This window comes from Aulonocara sp. 'chitande type north' Nkhata Bay, linkage group LG22 (genome assembly GCF_057382095.1).
Source record: "Aulonocara sp. 'chitande type north' Nkhata Bay isolate Kocher_YH1m ecotype deep benthic linkage group LG22, A_spYH_male_GT1.1, whole genome shotgun sequence".
NCBI lineage: Eukaryota > Metazoa > Chordata > Actinopteri > Cichliformes > Cichlidae > Aulonocara > Aulonocara sp. 'chitande type north' Nkhata Bay.
In genome coordinates, this window is record NC_141364.1 from 6,145,351 (window position 1) to 6,161,496 (window position 16,146).

A 16,146-nucleotide genomic window follows, 5' to 3' on the forward strand; every position below is an offset into this window, starting at 1 on the left:
TTTATTTATCACCCACTTTGCGCCAGAAAGAGGAAACCAGCGGATGTCGCGCTAAACAACAGCAGCTAGAGCTGGGCGATAGAACGATAACGATATGTATCGCGATATAACTTTTTCTCGATAGAAAAATTAAACTATCGCGATAGACCTTGCCGCTCTTGTCCTCTTAAAAAAAAAAAAAACCCCAAAAAAACCAGCCAATCCAAATTAAGTAGCGCAGAGCCGAACCAATCACAGCCGCAGCATCACGTCACGTGACTTGTTACGTACAGCACAAGTGCCAAGCCGCACATGTGTATTTGTTTGGGAAGCAGCCAGCCACCGTACCGCCCGGGTAATGGAGGAAATGAGTGTGCCGACTAGAAAAATCAACCGAGCGTGACCGAAGGGAAAACAGATGGTTCCAATGCCGGAGAGATTGTCGAACGGAAGAGCCATAGAAGTTCCGTAGTGTGAAGGTATTTCAGCTATTTCAAGTCTGACAAACAACAGAGTAGCCGCACTGTAAATTGTGTCGAAAGCAAGTCTGGAAATACAATAAAGCGGTGCATGCTCAATCACTGGAAGCGCTAATTCATCATTTGGCTTTTGTCAGACTAAAGTAACTGTTAAAACTGTTTGAAAAGCTAAGCTATACAACAAGGAGAGATTGAGAATTTCCTTTTAGTTCTCAGTTTATTTGATATTGACAAAAGTTAGTCAATTTTGTCTGTTCTTCTGTAAAACAAACTAAGATTTGTTTTTAGAATTAATATTTTGTTTCTAAGTGGAATTGACAATTTAGTAGTCTGTTTCATTTGTTCTATTTTGAAACTGAAACGCTTTAGCGGCTGCCTTTTGTGTAGTTTGCAATATTTGCCTTTATTTATCTGAAAAAGTCTCATGTTCCTTAAGTACATCTACCCTGTTGAACTTATTATGGGAAATAAATATTTAAATAAAAACAAGCTGCTGATTATTTCACATTTCACTTGTGAGCAACGGCACATTTAAATCTTACAAATATAGTTATTTGGCTTATATCGTGATAGATATCGTTATCGCCTGAAATGAAAAAAACATATCGTGATATGAAAAAATCTTATATCGCCCAGCTCTAACAGCAGCATGTTTAAGCTTGATCAGCTGTTGTTAGAATTTATTTAATATTAATTTCTAGTATCAGCTGATGTTGGCTGGAGCCACAGCTGTAAACCTGCTGGTCATGATATCGGTTTGGTTATGTGATGAGAGGGAAACATGAAGATGAAACCAGGAGATGTCCTTACTGAATCATCAGAGCTGTGATGGAGAAACAGGTTTACCTTTTAGTTAACATGAATGAGTTGAAGGGAAGTTATGAACTGTTTCTGAGAGACAAATAACACCAGGATCCTTTTTTAGGTAGCTGACAGCTGGTAACTGTGCAGGGGCGGGTCTAGCAAAGTGTTGCCAGGGGTCCATGTAGGGCAGGGGTGTCAAACTCAAATACACAGTGGGCCAAAATTCAAAACTGGAACAAAGTCGCGGGCTAACATTAATATTTATTTTAAAAAAAATCTTCCTCCAGATATAGGAATGAATCTTTTCTTATGGACTCAAATACGTTTTGCTGGAAAACTGAATATGGAACAAGCAAATCTTAATACTAAACAATATATATATTAGCTGTATAATACCAGTAGGCCAGCTCTAATAGTAATTTGGTATGGCTTCGCGGGCCAAATGTAATTAGGCTGCGGGCCAAATTTGGCCCGCGGGCCAGAGTTTGACACCTATGATGTAGGGCATTAAAAGGGAAAGGGGGCACAAAGAAATACTTTCTTATTCTCATTTAAAATGTCTCACTTTTAAAAAAAATAATTATCTGAGTCTTGCAACAAACAATTGATAGATTGATATATATATACCATCAGAACAGTGTACATCACTGTCACAACAGTGTTTATTTTCATTCAAAGGCTTAATGATTTTTCCTATAATGGTGGGCCGGTCTCTAGTCAAAATGCCGGGGACGATTTTTTTGTCCCAGTCCAGCTCTGTATGCAGCTCATCTTCAGTCTGGTGTTACCTACATCTTCCTATTCAGAAGGCAGAATTTCCGAGTTCTGAGTACAATCGAAAGCACCACGACTGCAGTTTTTGTGTTGGATGTAAAAAGCAGGCTAGGATAGAATCAGGCGTGGGATTTCTCTCGTGGAAATGTGCACATTATTTTTTCCTTTCTATTGGTAGGTGGCACAGTGCACTTGTGGCAAGTAAGCAAGCTAGAAGACTGGCAATCTTGCTGGGTATCCAGTTATGGAAGCAACACATTAACAAGAGAATTCTGAGTAAAACCAAAGTTACTTTCCCTTGTAACTAGTTACTCTGAAAGTAACGAGTAACTTGAAGTAACTGAGTTACTTTTGATAGAAGTAACTAGTAATGTAACTAAGTTACTAATTTAAAGTAACTTACCCAACACTGGTTTGGAGGTAGTGGCTCTGACAATAAGACAGGAGGCAGAGCTGCAGATGACAGAGCAGAACATGTTTAGAACTTCACTGAGAGTGACCAAGATGAACAGGAATAGAAATGAGTATATTAGAGGGACACTTACTATATAGGATATATAGTTAAGTAAATAGTGTCGGGGAGGGGCGGAGAAAGAGCGGACTCGACAGCGGAGCTCCTTGCAGGTAAACAGTGTGCTTTATTTACAATGTGGTGAAAACAGTGAACAGCTGATCCATGAACAACGAAAGGTGAGTGGGTGGTTTTCTCCTCTTCTTTTGGTCCGTGCCCGAGTAGAGAATAACCCCCCGTATCCTCCAGTGATCCTCGTCCCAGGTGATGATTAGCCCTTGGAATTCCTCTCCTCTCTCCTCGCGGTTCCTGGTGGCAAACAAACAGAGCACAACGATGACGAGACAGTTCCTGAGGGAGAGGTTTAATCCACATATCAGCAACTATACTACCGAGCCATGCTAATACTCCAGCGCTGACTAAAGGTCGACCGCTCCGTTAAATAGTCCAGCTAAGATGGCGGATGAGTAGCAGCAGGTGCGAAGGCTTCAGTACGCCCCCGACAGACGTAAACAAACAGAGAGAGATGGAAGAGGGAGCGAGAACACAACATCACGGACAGGCCAACTGGTGGGTACCGTCGGACCTTGATAGTACCCTCCCCTTAACGGGTGCCTCAAAACAACCTGCCAAACTTGTCTGGGTGCCAATGGCAGAATTCTCTCAACATGCCATCATCAAGAATAGCAGACGGTGGCAACCAACAACGCTCTTCCAGACCATACCCTTCCCAATCCACCAAAAACTGAAAACCCCTACCACGGCGCCTGGCATCCATAATCCGAGTAATGGAAAATGCTGGTGCACCATCGATAACACGGGCAGGCGGAGGGGCGGAGGCGGGCACAAGGGGCTGGTCCAGACCGGTTTCACATGCGAGACATGAAACGCATTATGAACTCAGATAGTGCGAGGGAGAGCCAAACGCACAGTCACAGGGTTAAGCACCATCCGGATGGGAAACGTTCCAATAAACTTGGGAGCCAGCTTCTTGGACTCAGTGCGGAGAGGAATGTGCTTAGTGGAAAGCCAAACCTTTTGACCCACTCGGAGGGCGGGAGCAGGGGCATGGCGACGATCGGCCAATCGTTTGTTTTGAGCAGCTCTCCTCAGCAGGGCCGCCCTTGTAGCGCGCCACACTCGCCGGCAGCGCCGTACATGATGTTGAACTGAGGGAACGGCCAACTCACCTTCGGTGATGGACAGAAGAGGTGGCAGATATCCCAATGACGCCTCAAAAGGGGTCATTCCATTGGCCGTCAATGTGCTGGCATTGTGGCCATATTCAACCCACGGCAACTGCTCGCTCCAGGTGGACTGGTTGGAGGAGGCGACACAGCGCAGCATGGCTTCCAGTTCCTGGTTCGTCATATATATTTTCATCATATGATTTTGAATTCAATTCTGGACTTAACAGGAAGCCAATGAAGGGAAGCCAAAACAGGAGAAATATGCTCTCTCTTTCTAGTCCCTGTCAGGACTCTTGCTGCAGCATTTTGGATTAGCTGAAGGCTTTTCAGCGAGTTTTTTGGACATCCTGATAATAATGAATTACAGTAGTCCAGCCTGGAAGTAATAAATGCATGAACTAGTTTTTCAGCGTCACTCTGAGACAGGATATTTCTAATTTTAGAGATGTTGCGCAAATGGAAGAAAGCAGTCTTACATATTTGTTTAATATGTGCGTTGAAGGACATGTCCTGGTCAACAATGACTCCAAGGTTCCTCACAGCGTTACTGGAGGCCAAGGTAATGCCATCCAGGGTAAGAATCTGGTTAGATACCATATTTCTAAGCTTTTCAGGGCCGAGTACAATAACCTCAGTTTTATCTGAATTAAGAAGCAGAAAGTTAGCGGCCATCCAGGTCTTTATGTCTTTAAGACATTCCTGCAGTTTAACTAATTGGTGTGTGTTATCTGGCTTCATGGACAGATAGAGCTGGGTGTCATCAGCATAGCAGTGAAAATGTATGCTATGTCTTCTAATGATACTGCCTAAGGGAAGCATGTATAATGTAAACAGAATTGGTCCTAGCACTGAACCCTGTTAAACTTCATAATTAACCTCAGTGTGTGAAGAGGACTCTCCATTTACATGCACAAATTGGAGTCTATTAGATAGATATGATACAAACCACTGCAGCGCAGTACCTGTAATACCTACAGCATGTTTTAATCGCTCTAATAGGATATTATGGTCAACAGTATCGAATGCTGCACTGAGGTCTAGCAGGACAAGCACAGAGATGAGTCCACTGTCAGAGGCCATAAGAAGATCATTTGTAACCTTCACTAAAGCTGTTTCTGTGCTGTGATGAGCTCTGAAACCTGACTGAAACTCTTCAAATAAACCATTCCTCTGCAGATGATCTGTTAGCTGTTTGACAACTACCCTTTCAAGGATTTTTGATATGAAAGGAAGGTTGGAGATTGGCCTATAATTAGCTAAGACTGCTGGGTCTAGAGATGGCTTTTTGAGTAAAGGTTTAACTACAGCCAGCTTGAAGGCCTGTGGTACATAGCCGATCATTAGAGATAGGTTGATCATATTTAAGATCGAAGAATTAATTAATGGCAGGACTTCTTTGAGCAGTTTTGTAGGAATGGGGTCTAAAAGACACGTTGATGGTTTGGAGGAAGTAATTATTGAAGTTAACTCAGAAAGATCAATTGGAGAAAAAGAGTCTAACTTAACATCAATGGTACTAAGAGTAGCTGTAGATAATATTACATCTGTGGGATGAGTATTGGTAATTTTTTCTCTAATGATAAAAATTTTATTTGTGAAGAAGTTCATGAAGTCATTACTAGTTAACGTTAAAGGGATGGTTGGCTCAAAAGAGCTCTGACTTTTTGTCAGCCTGGCTACAGTGCTGAAGAGAAACCTGGGGTTGTTCTTATTTTCTTCAATCAGTGATGAATAGTAAGATGTTCTGGCTTTGCGGAGGGCTTTCTTATAAAGCAGCAAACTATTTCTCCAGGCTAAATGATGATCCTCTAGATTTGTGACACGCCATTTCCTCTCCAGATTACGAGTCATCTGCTTTAGGGTACGTGTTTGAGAATTATACCACGGAGTCAGGTACTTCTGATTAGAGACCTTAGTTTTCACTGGAGCTACAGTATCCAGAGTCGTACGTAGTGAGGAGGTGAAATTATTAACAAGATAATCGACCTCTGTTGGGGTAGCGTTCAGATAGCTGCTCTGCTCTGTGTTGGTACAGGGCATTGGAGATGATAACAGTGGGTGGATTATATTCTTAAACTTAGTTACAGCACTTTCAGAAAGACATCTACTTTGATAAAGTCTACTCTCCACCGCTGTGTAATCAATTATTGTAAATGTAAATGTTATCAGGAAATGATCAGACAGGAGAGGGTTTTCAGGAAACACTGTTAAATGTTCAGTTTCTATGCCATATGTTAAAACAAGATCTATAGTGTGATTAAAGTGGTGGGTTGGTTCTTTTACATTTTGAGAGAAACCAATTGAGTCTAATAACAGATTAAATGCCATGTTGAGGCTGTCATTTTTAGCATCTACATGGATGTTAAAATCACCCACAATAATTATTTTATCTGAGCTCAGAACTAAATTAGATATAAATTCTGAGAAATCAGACAGAAACTCTGTATAAGGCCCAGGTGGACGATAGATGATAACAAGTAAGACTGGTTTCTGAGTTTTACAGCTGAGGTGGACGAGGCTCAGCATCAGGCTTTCAAATGAATTAAAAGTCTGTCTCGGTCTTTCATTAATTAATAGGCTGGTGTGAAAAATTGCTGCCACACCGCCCCCTCGGCCTGTGCTTCGAGATTTCTGGTAGTTAGAATGACTCGGGGGTGTTGATTCATTTAAACTAACATAATCATCCTGCTGCAACCAGGTTTCTGTAAGGCAGAGTAAATCAATTTGTTGATCAATTATTAAGTCATGTACTAACAGAGACTTGGAGGAGAGAGACCTAATATTTAATAATCCACATTTCACTTTTTTACTCTTTGGTTCAGATGTGGATACTGTATTGTTCTTTCTTTGTGATTGTTTATGTTTAAGTTGTTTGTTGCTGGTTTTTAGTTTGTTTTTTGTCTTTTTGGAAGCTGACACAGTCTCTATGGAGATGGGTTTTTGGGGGGGTAGCAGGAGGAGAGAAGCTGCAGAGAGGCGTGTAAGACTGCAACTCTGCTTCCTGGTCCCAACTCTGGATAGTCAATTTTGGGGGGTTTAATAAATTTGTCCATATTTCTAGAAATGAGAGCTGCTCCATCCAAAGTGGGATGGATGCCGTCTCTCCTAACAAGACCAGGTTTCCTCCAGAAGGTTTGCCAATTATCTATGAAGCCCACATCGTTTCTGGGACACCACTCAGACAGCCAGCAATTTAAGGAGAACATGCGGCTAAACATGTCACTCCTGGTCTGATTGGGGAGGGGACCAGAGAAAACTACAGAGTCCGACATTGTTTTGGCAAAGTTGCACACCGATTCAATATTGATTTTAGTGACCTCCGATTGGCGTAACTGGGTGTCATTACTGCCGACGTGAATTATGATTTTACTGAATTTACGTTTACCCTTAGCCAGCAGTTTTAAATTTCCTTCAATGTCGCCTGCTCTGGCCCCTGGAAGATAATTGACTATGGTTGCCGGTGTCTCTAGCTTCACATGTCTGAGAACAGAATCGCCAATTACCAGAGTTTGACCCCCGGCGGGTGTGTCGCCGAGTGGGGAAAAACGGTTAGACACATGAACGGGTTGGTGGTGTACCTGGGGCTTCTGTTTAGGACTATGCTTCCTCCTCACCGTGACCCAGCCGCCCTCTTTCCCCAGCTGCTTGGGGTCTGCCGGGGAACAGCTAGCGGGGCCTACGCTATCTTCGGCTGCACCAGCTACAGGGGCCTGGCTAGCTACGGGTGAATGAAGGGTGCGAAGCTGAGTCTCCAATTCAGTAATCCTGGCCTCCAGCGCTGCAAATATGCTACATTTGTTACAGATATCATTACTGCTAAAGGAGGCCGAGGAGTAACTAAACATCTGACACAATGAGCAAGAAAGTGCAGGAGGGACAGGTGAAGTAGCCATGGTGCTAACGAGTCGGCTACGAGCTAAGCTAAGCTAGCGAGACAGTACAGAGACAGTGAGTGAATACTTTGGCTATAAATTAGGTAGTGAGTACACAGAAAGTGTGCTTCGGATGAAGCACGTGAAGATTATACTATATATATACTATAATAATATAATATAATAATATAATAATATAATACTATAATATATAAACATCAAATAAATTCTGTATATGTACACATTTGTGTTTGTGGATCTCTTTCAAAGTTTGTCTTTGAACACTCTTTTTACCTAAATTCTGTTAAATGCAACAATTGTGGGGCAAAATCCTGTTGCAAGTAAAAGTGTGGATGCGCTGGATAGTCACTAAGGCTACGTTCACACTGCAGGTCTTAATGCTCAATTCCGATTTTTTGATCAAATCCGATTTTTTTGTCTGCTCGTTCACACTACAAATAAAATGCGACAGCAAACGCGCTCTAGTGTGAACCCTCAAAGCGGCCCGCATGCGCAAAAGAAGACGTCACACACAACGAGCTGTGTTTAGACCCAGACCAAACAATATTGTTTGACTGATGGCCCTTAATATAAAGACTTTGGACTTTACATTTCCCAATTTTTGCTTGAAGTTAGTTATTTACATAATAATGTACATAACCTAATAATTATCCTTATTGCTGTTTTAGAGGAGGGGTGCTTCAAAGGATAGTTGCAGATTTCTGTCAGAATGTTCACGTTGTCTTCCCAACAGTTTGACTAACATCTACACTGGATGGCCAGGAAGCGTTCGCGATGTCTTCTCCGGAGCTGATAATTGGCGTCTTTTTTGTGTCAATGACGTAAAAGATGGATTTAATGCGACATGACCGTTCAAACAGCAGTCGCTTTCTAAAACATCGGATATGTATCGGATTCAGTACCACATTCGAAAGTGACCCAGATCGGATTTGAACATATCGGATTTGTGCCGTTCACACTGTCATACCATGATCGGATATGGGTCGCATACGGTCAAAAAAATCAGATTTGATGCGCTTTCGCCTGCAGTGTGAACGTAGCCTTAGAATCTATCTTTTCCTCACATCCGCATAGCAGCTTGCCCATATCAGTAGCATCAGTCACTGAAGAGGAAGTGTGCACTGTTTTATCAAGCTCAGCAATGCCTCGGCACCTGGACACCAGAAGCAAAAAATTCCTTGATCAAGGAATTGACCTCACAGTCCATTGTTCTTTCAGTGGGCTTGTTTCAGTTATTGTGCAAATGTACTGTTTATGAGGTTGGGGAAACCTGCAGTCAGCTGAGACTGAAGAAATCACTTGGATAAGTGCTGAAACGTTTCTCCCACTGAAAACAGATGTACAGGATCAACCTTTTGGAATCTACTTAGCTGATGATTGCGCATGCATCAAGAAATCTTATTGGGTGTTAACCAAAGTACTGTGGATTCAAACTTGTTAACTATTGGGTTTGCCAGTTTATATTCATCTGGAACTTCTCTCGGTATTCCCATTGCATCCATACATGTTGGAGAATTTTGTGTAAGATCAAAATTGTCTAATATAGACTGTCCACTTAGATTTCTGGACTGCTGTACCTTTTGCCTATGTCCTACAACTGTTACTGGCAGTCCCAACTGGTACCTAACCAGATACTAGGGAGGAAATTTAACAGCCTTTTCCCTCCACAATATCAAAACAAATCTACCCATGATATCAAAATCTTGAGGAATTTGACCATAAAGTCACATTCATTGTGTTGTTACCCCAGTCAGGGCTTATCTCTCCCACTTTGATAAGATTCCTCCGTGTCAGACATGTATAATTACCCTCGTTTGGTATGAAAACTGATGGTGTGGTCAAGTCGGGTGCTATAGGAAACAAAAGCTCAGGACAGAACAGTTATCAGTCATGTGTTGACTATGCAAAGCTAGTATACATTTAAATTCCTCTTGATCTTCTGGGTATAATGGTACATTATAATTGGATCTATCAGGGTTAAACTCAATGAGTTAAATTTTGTCTTTCTTTTTTGCGGCACAACATCAATAACATATGCCCTTACTAGTTGTATTCTCCTTTTAGTGATTGACTACCTTCAAGGAAAAAAAAACAGTCCCGTGGACGAGTGCTTGCTATTACATAAATCCATTTTGGATGTGACAAATCGGCCATGTCTTTTCTTATATACAAATATTGTTTTGGCTATTTTACTCTCGAAAGTTCAATTAGCACTTTCTACAATGCCCTGCAATGCTGGATGGTAAAATGCTTCACAGATGAGTAACACCAAGAGCTTTCTCCACCTCTGCCAAATGTTTTTTGGAGCAGAACCAAAACCGAATCCACACAGGCAGTTCAGGAAGCTGACCCAGGGCTGGCTGCATGGACTCCCCGGAGCCTCCAACGGAGACGGAAGATGGCTGGAGCGGCTCCTCAGACGCTCCAACGGAGACATGCGGCTGAACGGGCCCCTCGAACCCACAGGGGAAACAGACAGCTGGCGCAGTTCTCCAGAACCCCCAGCGGGAACAGACAAAGGACCAGCATGTGTAGAGACCTCTGGCGAAGATGAGACAGATAGCTGGAACAGTTCTCCTGAACTGCCAACGGAGACAGATGGCGGCGTGGGAGCCGCAGCGTACTGGATGGCCTCTCCTGAGGCTCCAGTAGGAACAGATGCAGGGCCAGAAGGTGCAGAGACCCCTGACTGAACAGTTAGCTGAACAAGTGGTTTAGCTAAAAGGTAAACAAATGCAACCGATGCAGGAAACAATACATTTTTAAACATAAGTTGTAATGGCCGCCGTTTTCTTTGTGAGTATTTATTACACGGCGTGCTGCGGGGAAAAGCCTGTTCTAACGTTTCAGTCTAAGGTTTATTTTTTTATCACCTGGCGGCTCTTTTTTAATTCTCATCCGTAAATAATCTGCTCTTTCACGTGATTCAGTTTATTTTGAAAAGTCTCAACAGGATCTTGAACTTTATTGTGAAAGGTTTATGTGGAACATAAACAAGCGGACACGCGATGGTGTTACCTAATGACAACACATAAAAACAGGCGCCTGTCCGTCCGTAGTGTGGTTATATTAAATATAAGAGAAAGAGAGAACTTTAAGAAATTAATATAGCCACTACAGTGACCATCAAAACGATGAAAAAATATTGCTGTTAACAGTTTATTTTGCGACACCATGAAACAAACGATAGCGTAAAATGAAACGATAGACGTTTTTATATCGTCAACCGATATATATCGTTATATCGAACAGCCCTACTTTCAGGGACTCTTTCAGTTCAAATTGTTCAGATCTGCTTAAATGACAGAGAGATTATCAAACTAAAATTTCCGTGCACTGTGAAAGTAACAAAAATAAAAAGTGTGGTTATATTAAATATAAGAGAAAGAGAGAACTGTAAGAAATTAATATAGCCACTACAGTGACCATCAAAACAGTGAAAAAATAATTCCGCAAACGTTTATTTTGTGACACCACTAAACAAACGATAGCGTAAAATGAAACGATTAATTTTTTTATATCGAACGTGTGAGGAAGAAATTGAACTCACAGATAGCTGCATGCTCGATTAATCACAGCTCTGTTTCCCTCCCTCTGATGCGTTCTCAAGCAGCTCCTGCTCTGAAAATGTGTAGCTTGCTCATCAGCTTAGAAGTGACTGCATGCAAAACAACAATCAGACTCACTCACACGCGTGCACACACACAGGCCCATTCTGACGTCAATAACGAGCCTCCCTTCGCGTGTCCTGACACGAGGCTCCACACAGTCCTTGAATGTAGCTTTACCCTGCACGTTGGTAAAGGCTAGTGATGTGCGGATCGATCCTGAAATATCGATTCCTCCGATACCAATCATTTATGTTCTAGAATCGATTCTCACATTAAAATATCGATATTTTAGTAATTTAGAGTAAATTTGTAGTTTATCATTAACAGGAACACAGTGGAAAGAAACTATAACATTCGGATTGTCTACATTCAAAGGAACTACTTCCTCTTCCGCCTTTCATAGTCATGTGCGAAATACGGCTGTATAAATGTCTCGCAGCCCCTTGGCGTGCGCACTCACAACAATGGCTGAGCGTAATTGAAGTCATGTGCGGACATATTTTACCTCCACAAACAGCTGAGACGTGGTTTGCAATACATGTGGCAAAAAAGTGCTCCAAGAGTGAGGTGTTGTGGCCATACTAGGGAGACATTCAAAAGGGCTGTTGGGGGGGGGGGGGGGTAAATACATTTTACAGGGTTTATTTATCGGATAAAATACGTTAAATGTCACCGTTATTATTGGGCGGCCCAGAAACAGCGGGGGTGTCCAAATTCAGAGGCTGCTTCCACCTGAGGACGCGGCCTTCGCGGTCTAAAGAAAGCCGGGTAGTACGTCACAGGCTTCCTCGGTGGAGTGAAACTCTGCCGTCTGCTCCTTGCTATCTAAAATATAACCGGGCACTGACGTAAACTCTCGACCGTCTCACACTTCTGTTTAACCATTTTCTGTTTGACGTTTATTCAGCTGTGTGAAAACCCCGGGGGAACCCTTCCGAAGAATTAATAAAGTTAAATTTAATTTAATCAAATCTAATAACTTTAATCTCAGCCAAACCGATTTACTCACGAACAAATAAAACACTGAAAAAGCCAAACAATAACATTTTTAAGTTATCAAAGTGACTTATATATCATGTTTAACCCGAATAGGGAAAGATCGGGGGGGTTTGAAGACGATGTGTCGGTCGGCTCAGATATTTGAAGTTTACACAGCTACATTCTCACCTGAAAATATGTTAAAAGTTTTTTTGCGACCCAGAAAGAGAAATAAGAGTAATATTAAAACTAAGTTGCTGCTGCCATTGTTGGAAACTGGAATTGGCTGGGCCGCGCTATGAATTCTGCAATATGATTTTTCAATTTTGTTGTCCTAGAAAATCGGGCGAAATTCGGGAGAATGGTGGCTCCGGGAGATTTTCTGGAGGGGCACTGAAATTCGGTATTCTCCCGGAAAAATTGGGAGGGTTGGCATGTATGGTTAATAATAATAATAATGGATTGGATTTATATAGCGCTTTTCAAGGCACCCAAAGCGCTTTACAATACCACTATTCATTCACTCTCACATTCATTCACGGTTGTGGCAACATCACTAACCTTGTCAAACACCTCAGAGTAAATCATATCACAGAATATGACGAGCGTATGTTGAGGTGAACTGAAGAGAAGGAGAGGGACAGGTGCTGCTAGGGCGAGACAGACGTCTCTCACGGAGTCCTTTAGTGCTGCAGGCAGGCAACGTGTTCAAATAGCACAACTTCATTTTTTTTATTTCTATATGATGAACTCTGCATTATTAAGTGATAAGAACAAATAATCTGATGTCCTGTAATCATTATGATGCTATAATTTGAGATACAATAAATAAAATAAGTTTTTGTACAAAGTATCGGTATCGGATCAGTATCGCCGATACCACCCTGAATATTACTTGGTATCGGATCGGAAATAAAATCAGTAGTATCGCACATCACTGGTAAAGGCTTTTATGTCACCCTCGGTGATGGGCCCCTTCTCTATGTGTGCCCGACACTGGGCACGATCCCCGATCATGGCTCTCCCCGAGAGACTTAAGTAGTTCCCAACTACACTCCGTATATACGAAACTGAAAGTATAGTCATACAATGTTGTTCCCAGATGAGATCTGCTTTGGAAGTGTGGATCCGTGCCCGTCGAGGGGGAGACAGACACTATACAACTGGCCCAGCAACAAACCTTACGTCCTGGGACTTCTCTACAGGCCACCTAAGGTCCTGGCTGATGTCAGGCTTCGGCCCGTCGTTCCCCTCCTCGGCGAACTAAGATCCCACATCCGCCTCGAAGGACCAATTAAATATCAGGGATTAGGGATGGGTATCGTTTAGGTTTTATCCGATACCGGTGCCAAACCGGTACTTTTTAAACGGTGCCGGTGCTTAAACGGTGCTCGAACCGGTGCTTAAAGAATGGAGAACCCAAAATTGGTCCAAAAACTTCTCATGTTCAGCTGTTTTTTTTTGTAAAAAGATAACAACGTTAGCCTTTTCTGCAGCTATGGGTCATATATGGTATCACTCTTGGCTGGAAGCAGTGCTTAAACAATGGAAAAAACACAAACTTTGTCCAAAAACCTCTCATGTTTAGCTGTTTCCCACTTATTTCTTTGGTCATTTTAGCCTTTTTGGCCAGGGTGAAGAGAGCATCTGCCATCAAACAATAAGGCAGCCGCATGTAGCTATGATGATGTTTGCTAGTTCACCATACATGTATTAATGTAATAACGTGGTTAGCCTACTCAACGTAAATTACACACGAACAACATTAAGCTACTCACGCAGAGAAGAACGGCTGCTGCTGCCATCATCATCCTCATCATTTCTGCTACACTGGCAGGGCTAGGGGCCAGGACTCTCCTCTTTGGGTTTTTGGGGGATGTTGCTAACTCCGGGTCCGATAACAGGCACCACACCCGCAGTAGATGCGCTCGGTGTGAGGTCTCACAGCAAGCTATCAAATACGACGCATTTTTCGGCTTTTAAAAAAAACGCTATGCGTTGCCAGGTGTTTCATCGGATTTGAGGTGTGGCCTCCTTTGCATAGTATCACAGTATCAGCTTAAAGCACTTGTTGCAGGCTGCTGAGTTTGCATCTTTTGCTGTGAAGTACAGCCAGACTTTGACCGCTTCACCTTGGGCATTTTTAATCTGTAGCTCTGCTCTAAAAGAATGTACGTACCTGGACCCACCTACTATCCTCGTAAACGTAAAATGATTGGCTAGAATTCAAAGTGTATGACATCTCAGGAAAAAAAGCACCGAAATAAAGCACCGAAATGTGCGCTGCTTTTCGGTCTGGTTACTACCGTTTATGTCAGAACCGGTGCCATCATGGCACCCATCCCTATCAGGGATATATATCTGAAACTGCTGGATAAGCAGACACTCACTCAAGAACGAGATAGCACAGCACTCTTTATTGCATTTGCTGAAAAGGAAGTAGCTGCCTCCGAACTACTTCAACTACCTTCCCTCTGCAAGCTGCTTTCATTGGTTAGCCTCATGAATATGCATTTTACAAATACATGTGACATGCCTAAGCAGGCATATCTAAACAACATCAGTCTGTGTGTGTGTGTGTGTGTGTGTATTTCTGTGTGACTTCCTGCTGATTACAAAAGGGTCATCTATGCTCCTCCAGTATATGGCTCAACTTTAACGGTTCACCATATACAAGCATAGGCGAGCCACTAAGTGGCCGGGAGTGACCATTCCTCGGAAGATAAGGAAACCAGGATCTCGCATGTAATGTGCCTGTAGTTAAACATTACGGCCTCCCCACAATTTAAAGGCTGGGGAGGAGAACAAAAGAATATCTGAACATACTCTTTAAGACAAGGCTTACAACCTAAAGCACAACAATAACAACATTTCATGAAATCACTCTAACAGCGTACTCACTTATTTCCTCATACAGATTACAATGTTTACCCTCCACTGCGCAGCACCTGATCTTATCAGTTCTGTACGTTATAAAAAGTTTTTGTTTAACCATGCACGAAATCCTAATCCTTCATTTGCACAGTAAAATGTTTCCTCTTTTTCTGTTTGGTCATGTTCCCTCTAGTTAGGCAAAGGACTTATGAAGGTTTTTCTCTATGATTGCAGAAACCAGATTTTTACTTAACAGCTCTTTTCCTTTAAAGTGCTACTGTTTTTGCTTCCCTGGTAAAATCTCTTTTACTTTATAACATGTTAACTTTCTGAACATATCTTGTTTTACCAACAACAGCATTGTTAACATCTTTATCTTATCTTTGTGGCTCTTTTGGGGAAAGTTATGTAATTTAGGACTACTGTAGAACATTATTTACTCCATTAAGCTCTCACAGCAAGAGTTTTTCTTTTTTTTTAAATCTTGCATTAAAAAAAGAAAAAAGAATTCCTAAATCTTTGGAAACTGTAGTAGCTGAAAGGACTGATATTTAATTTCCAACCCCTATGAAGACTGGAGAAGAATGTTTTCAGCTACAAATAATCCATGAATCAGGGTTGAACCTTGAAAGAGGCTGTACTTTTTTAAAATGCCTTACAAGTGATCTGGGAAACAGCTGTTTCCATACCAGGACATGATGTTCTGCGTGAAGATGCTTTCCACAGCACCTGTATAGAAAGTCCTGAGCATCCCTGGAGAGACCCTGAACTTCCTCAGTTTTCAGAGGTGGTACCTGCGTTCACTTGGGGTGGGATGTAAGACCATCCTTAGACTATAACCTGAGTTTTAATATTTAGAGATCTTGGTTTATAGATTTCAACATGAGCCATTAGTTTCATTTTGTTTTTGTCATGGTCCTGGTACTTTTACTTTTGATAGTTTTATGTATTGTGACTGTGGTCCCATATGGAAAAGAAATAGTAAAAACTTATATGTGATTACTCATGAAAGTGGCCACTTTCTTATTACTTTCATATATTGTTTTAGTAAGT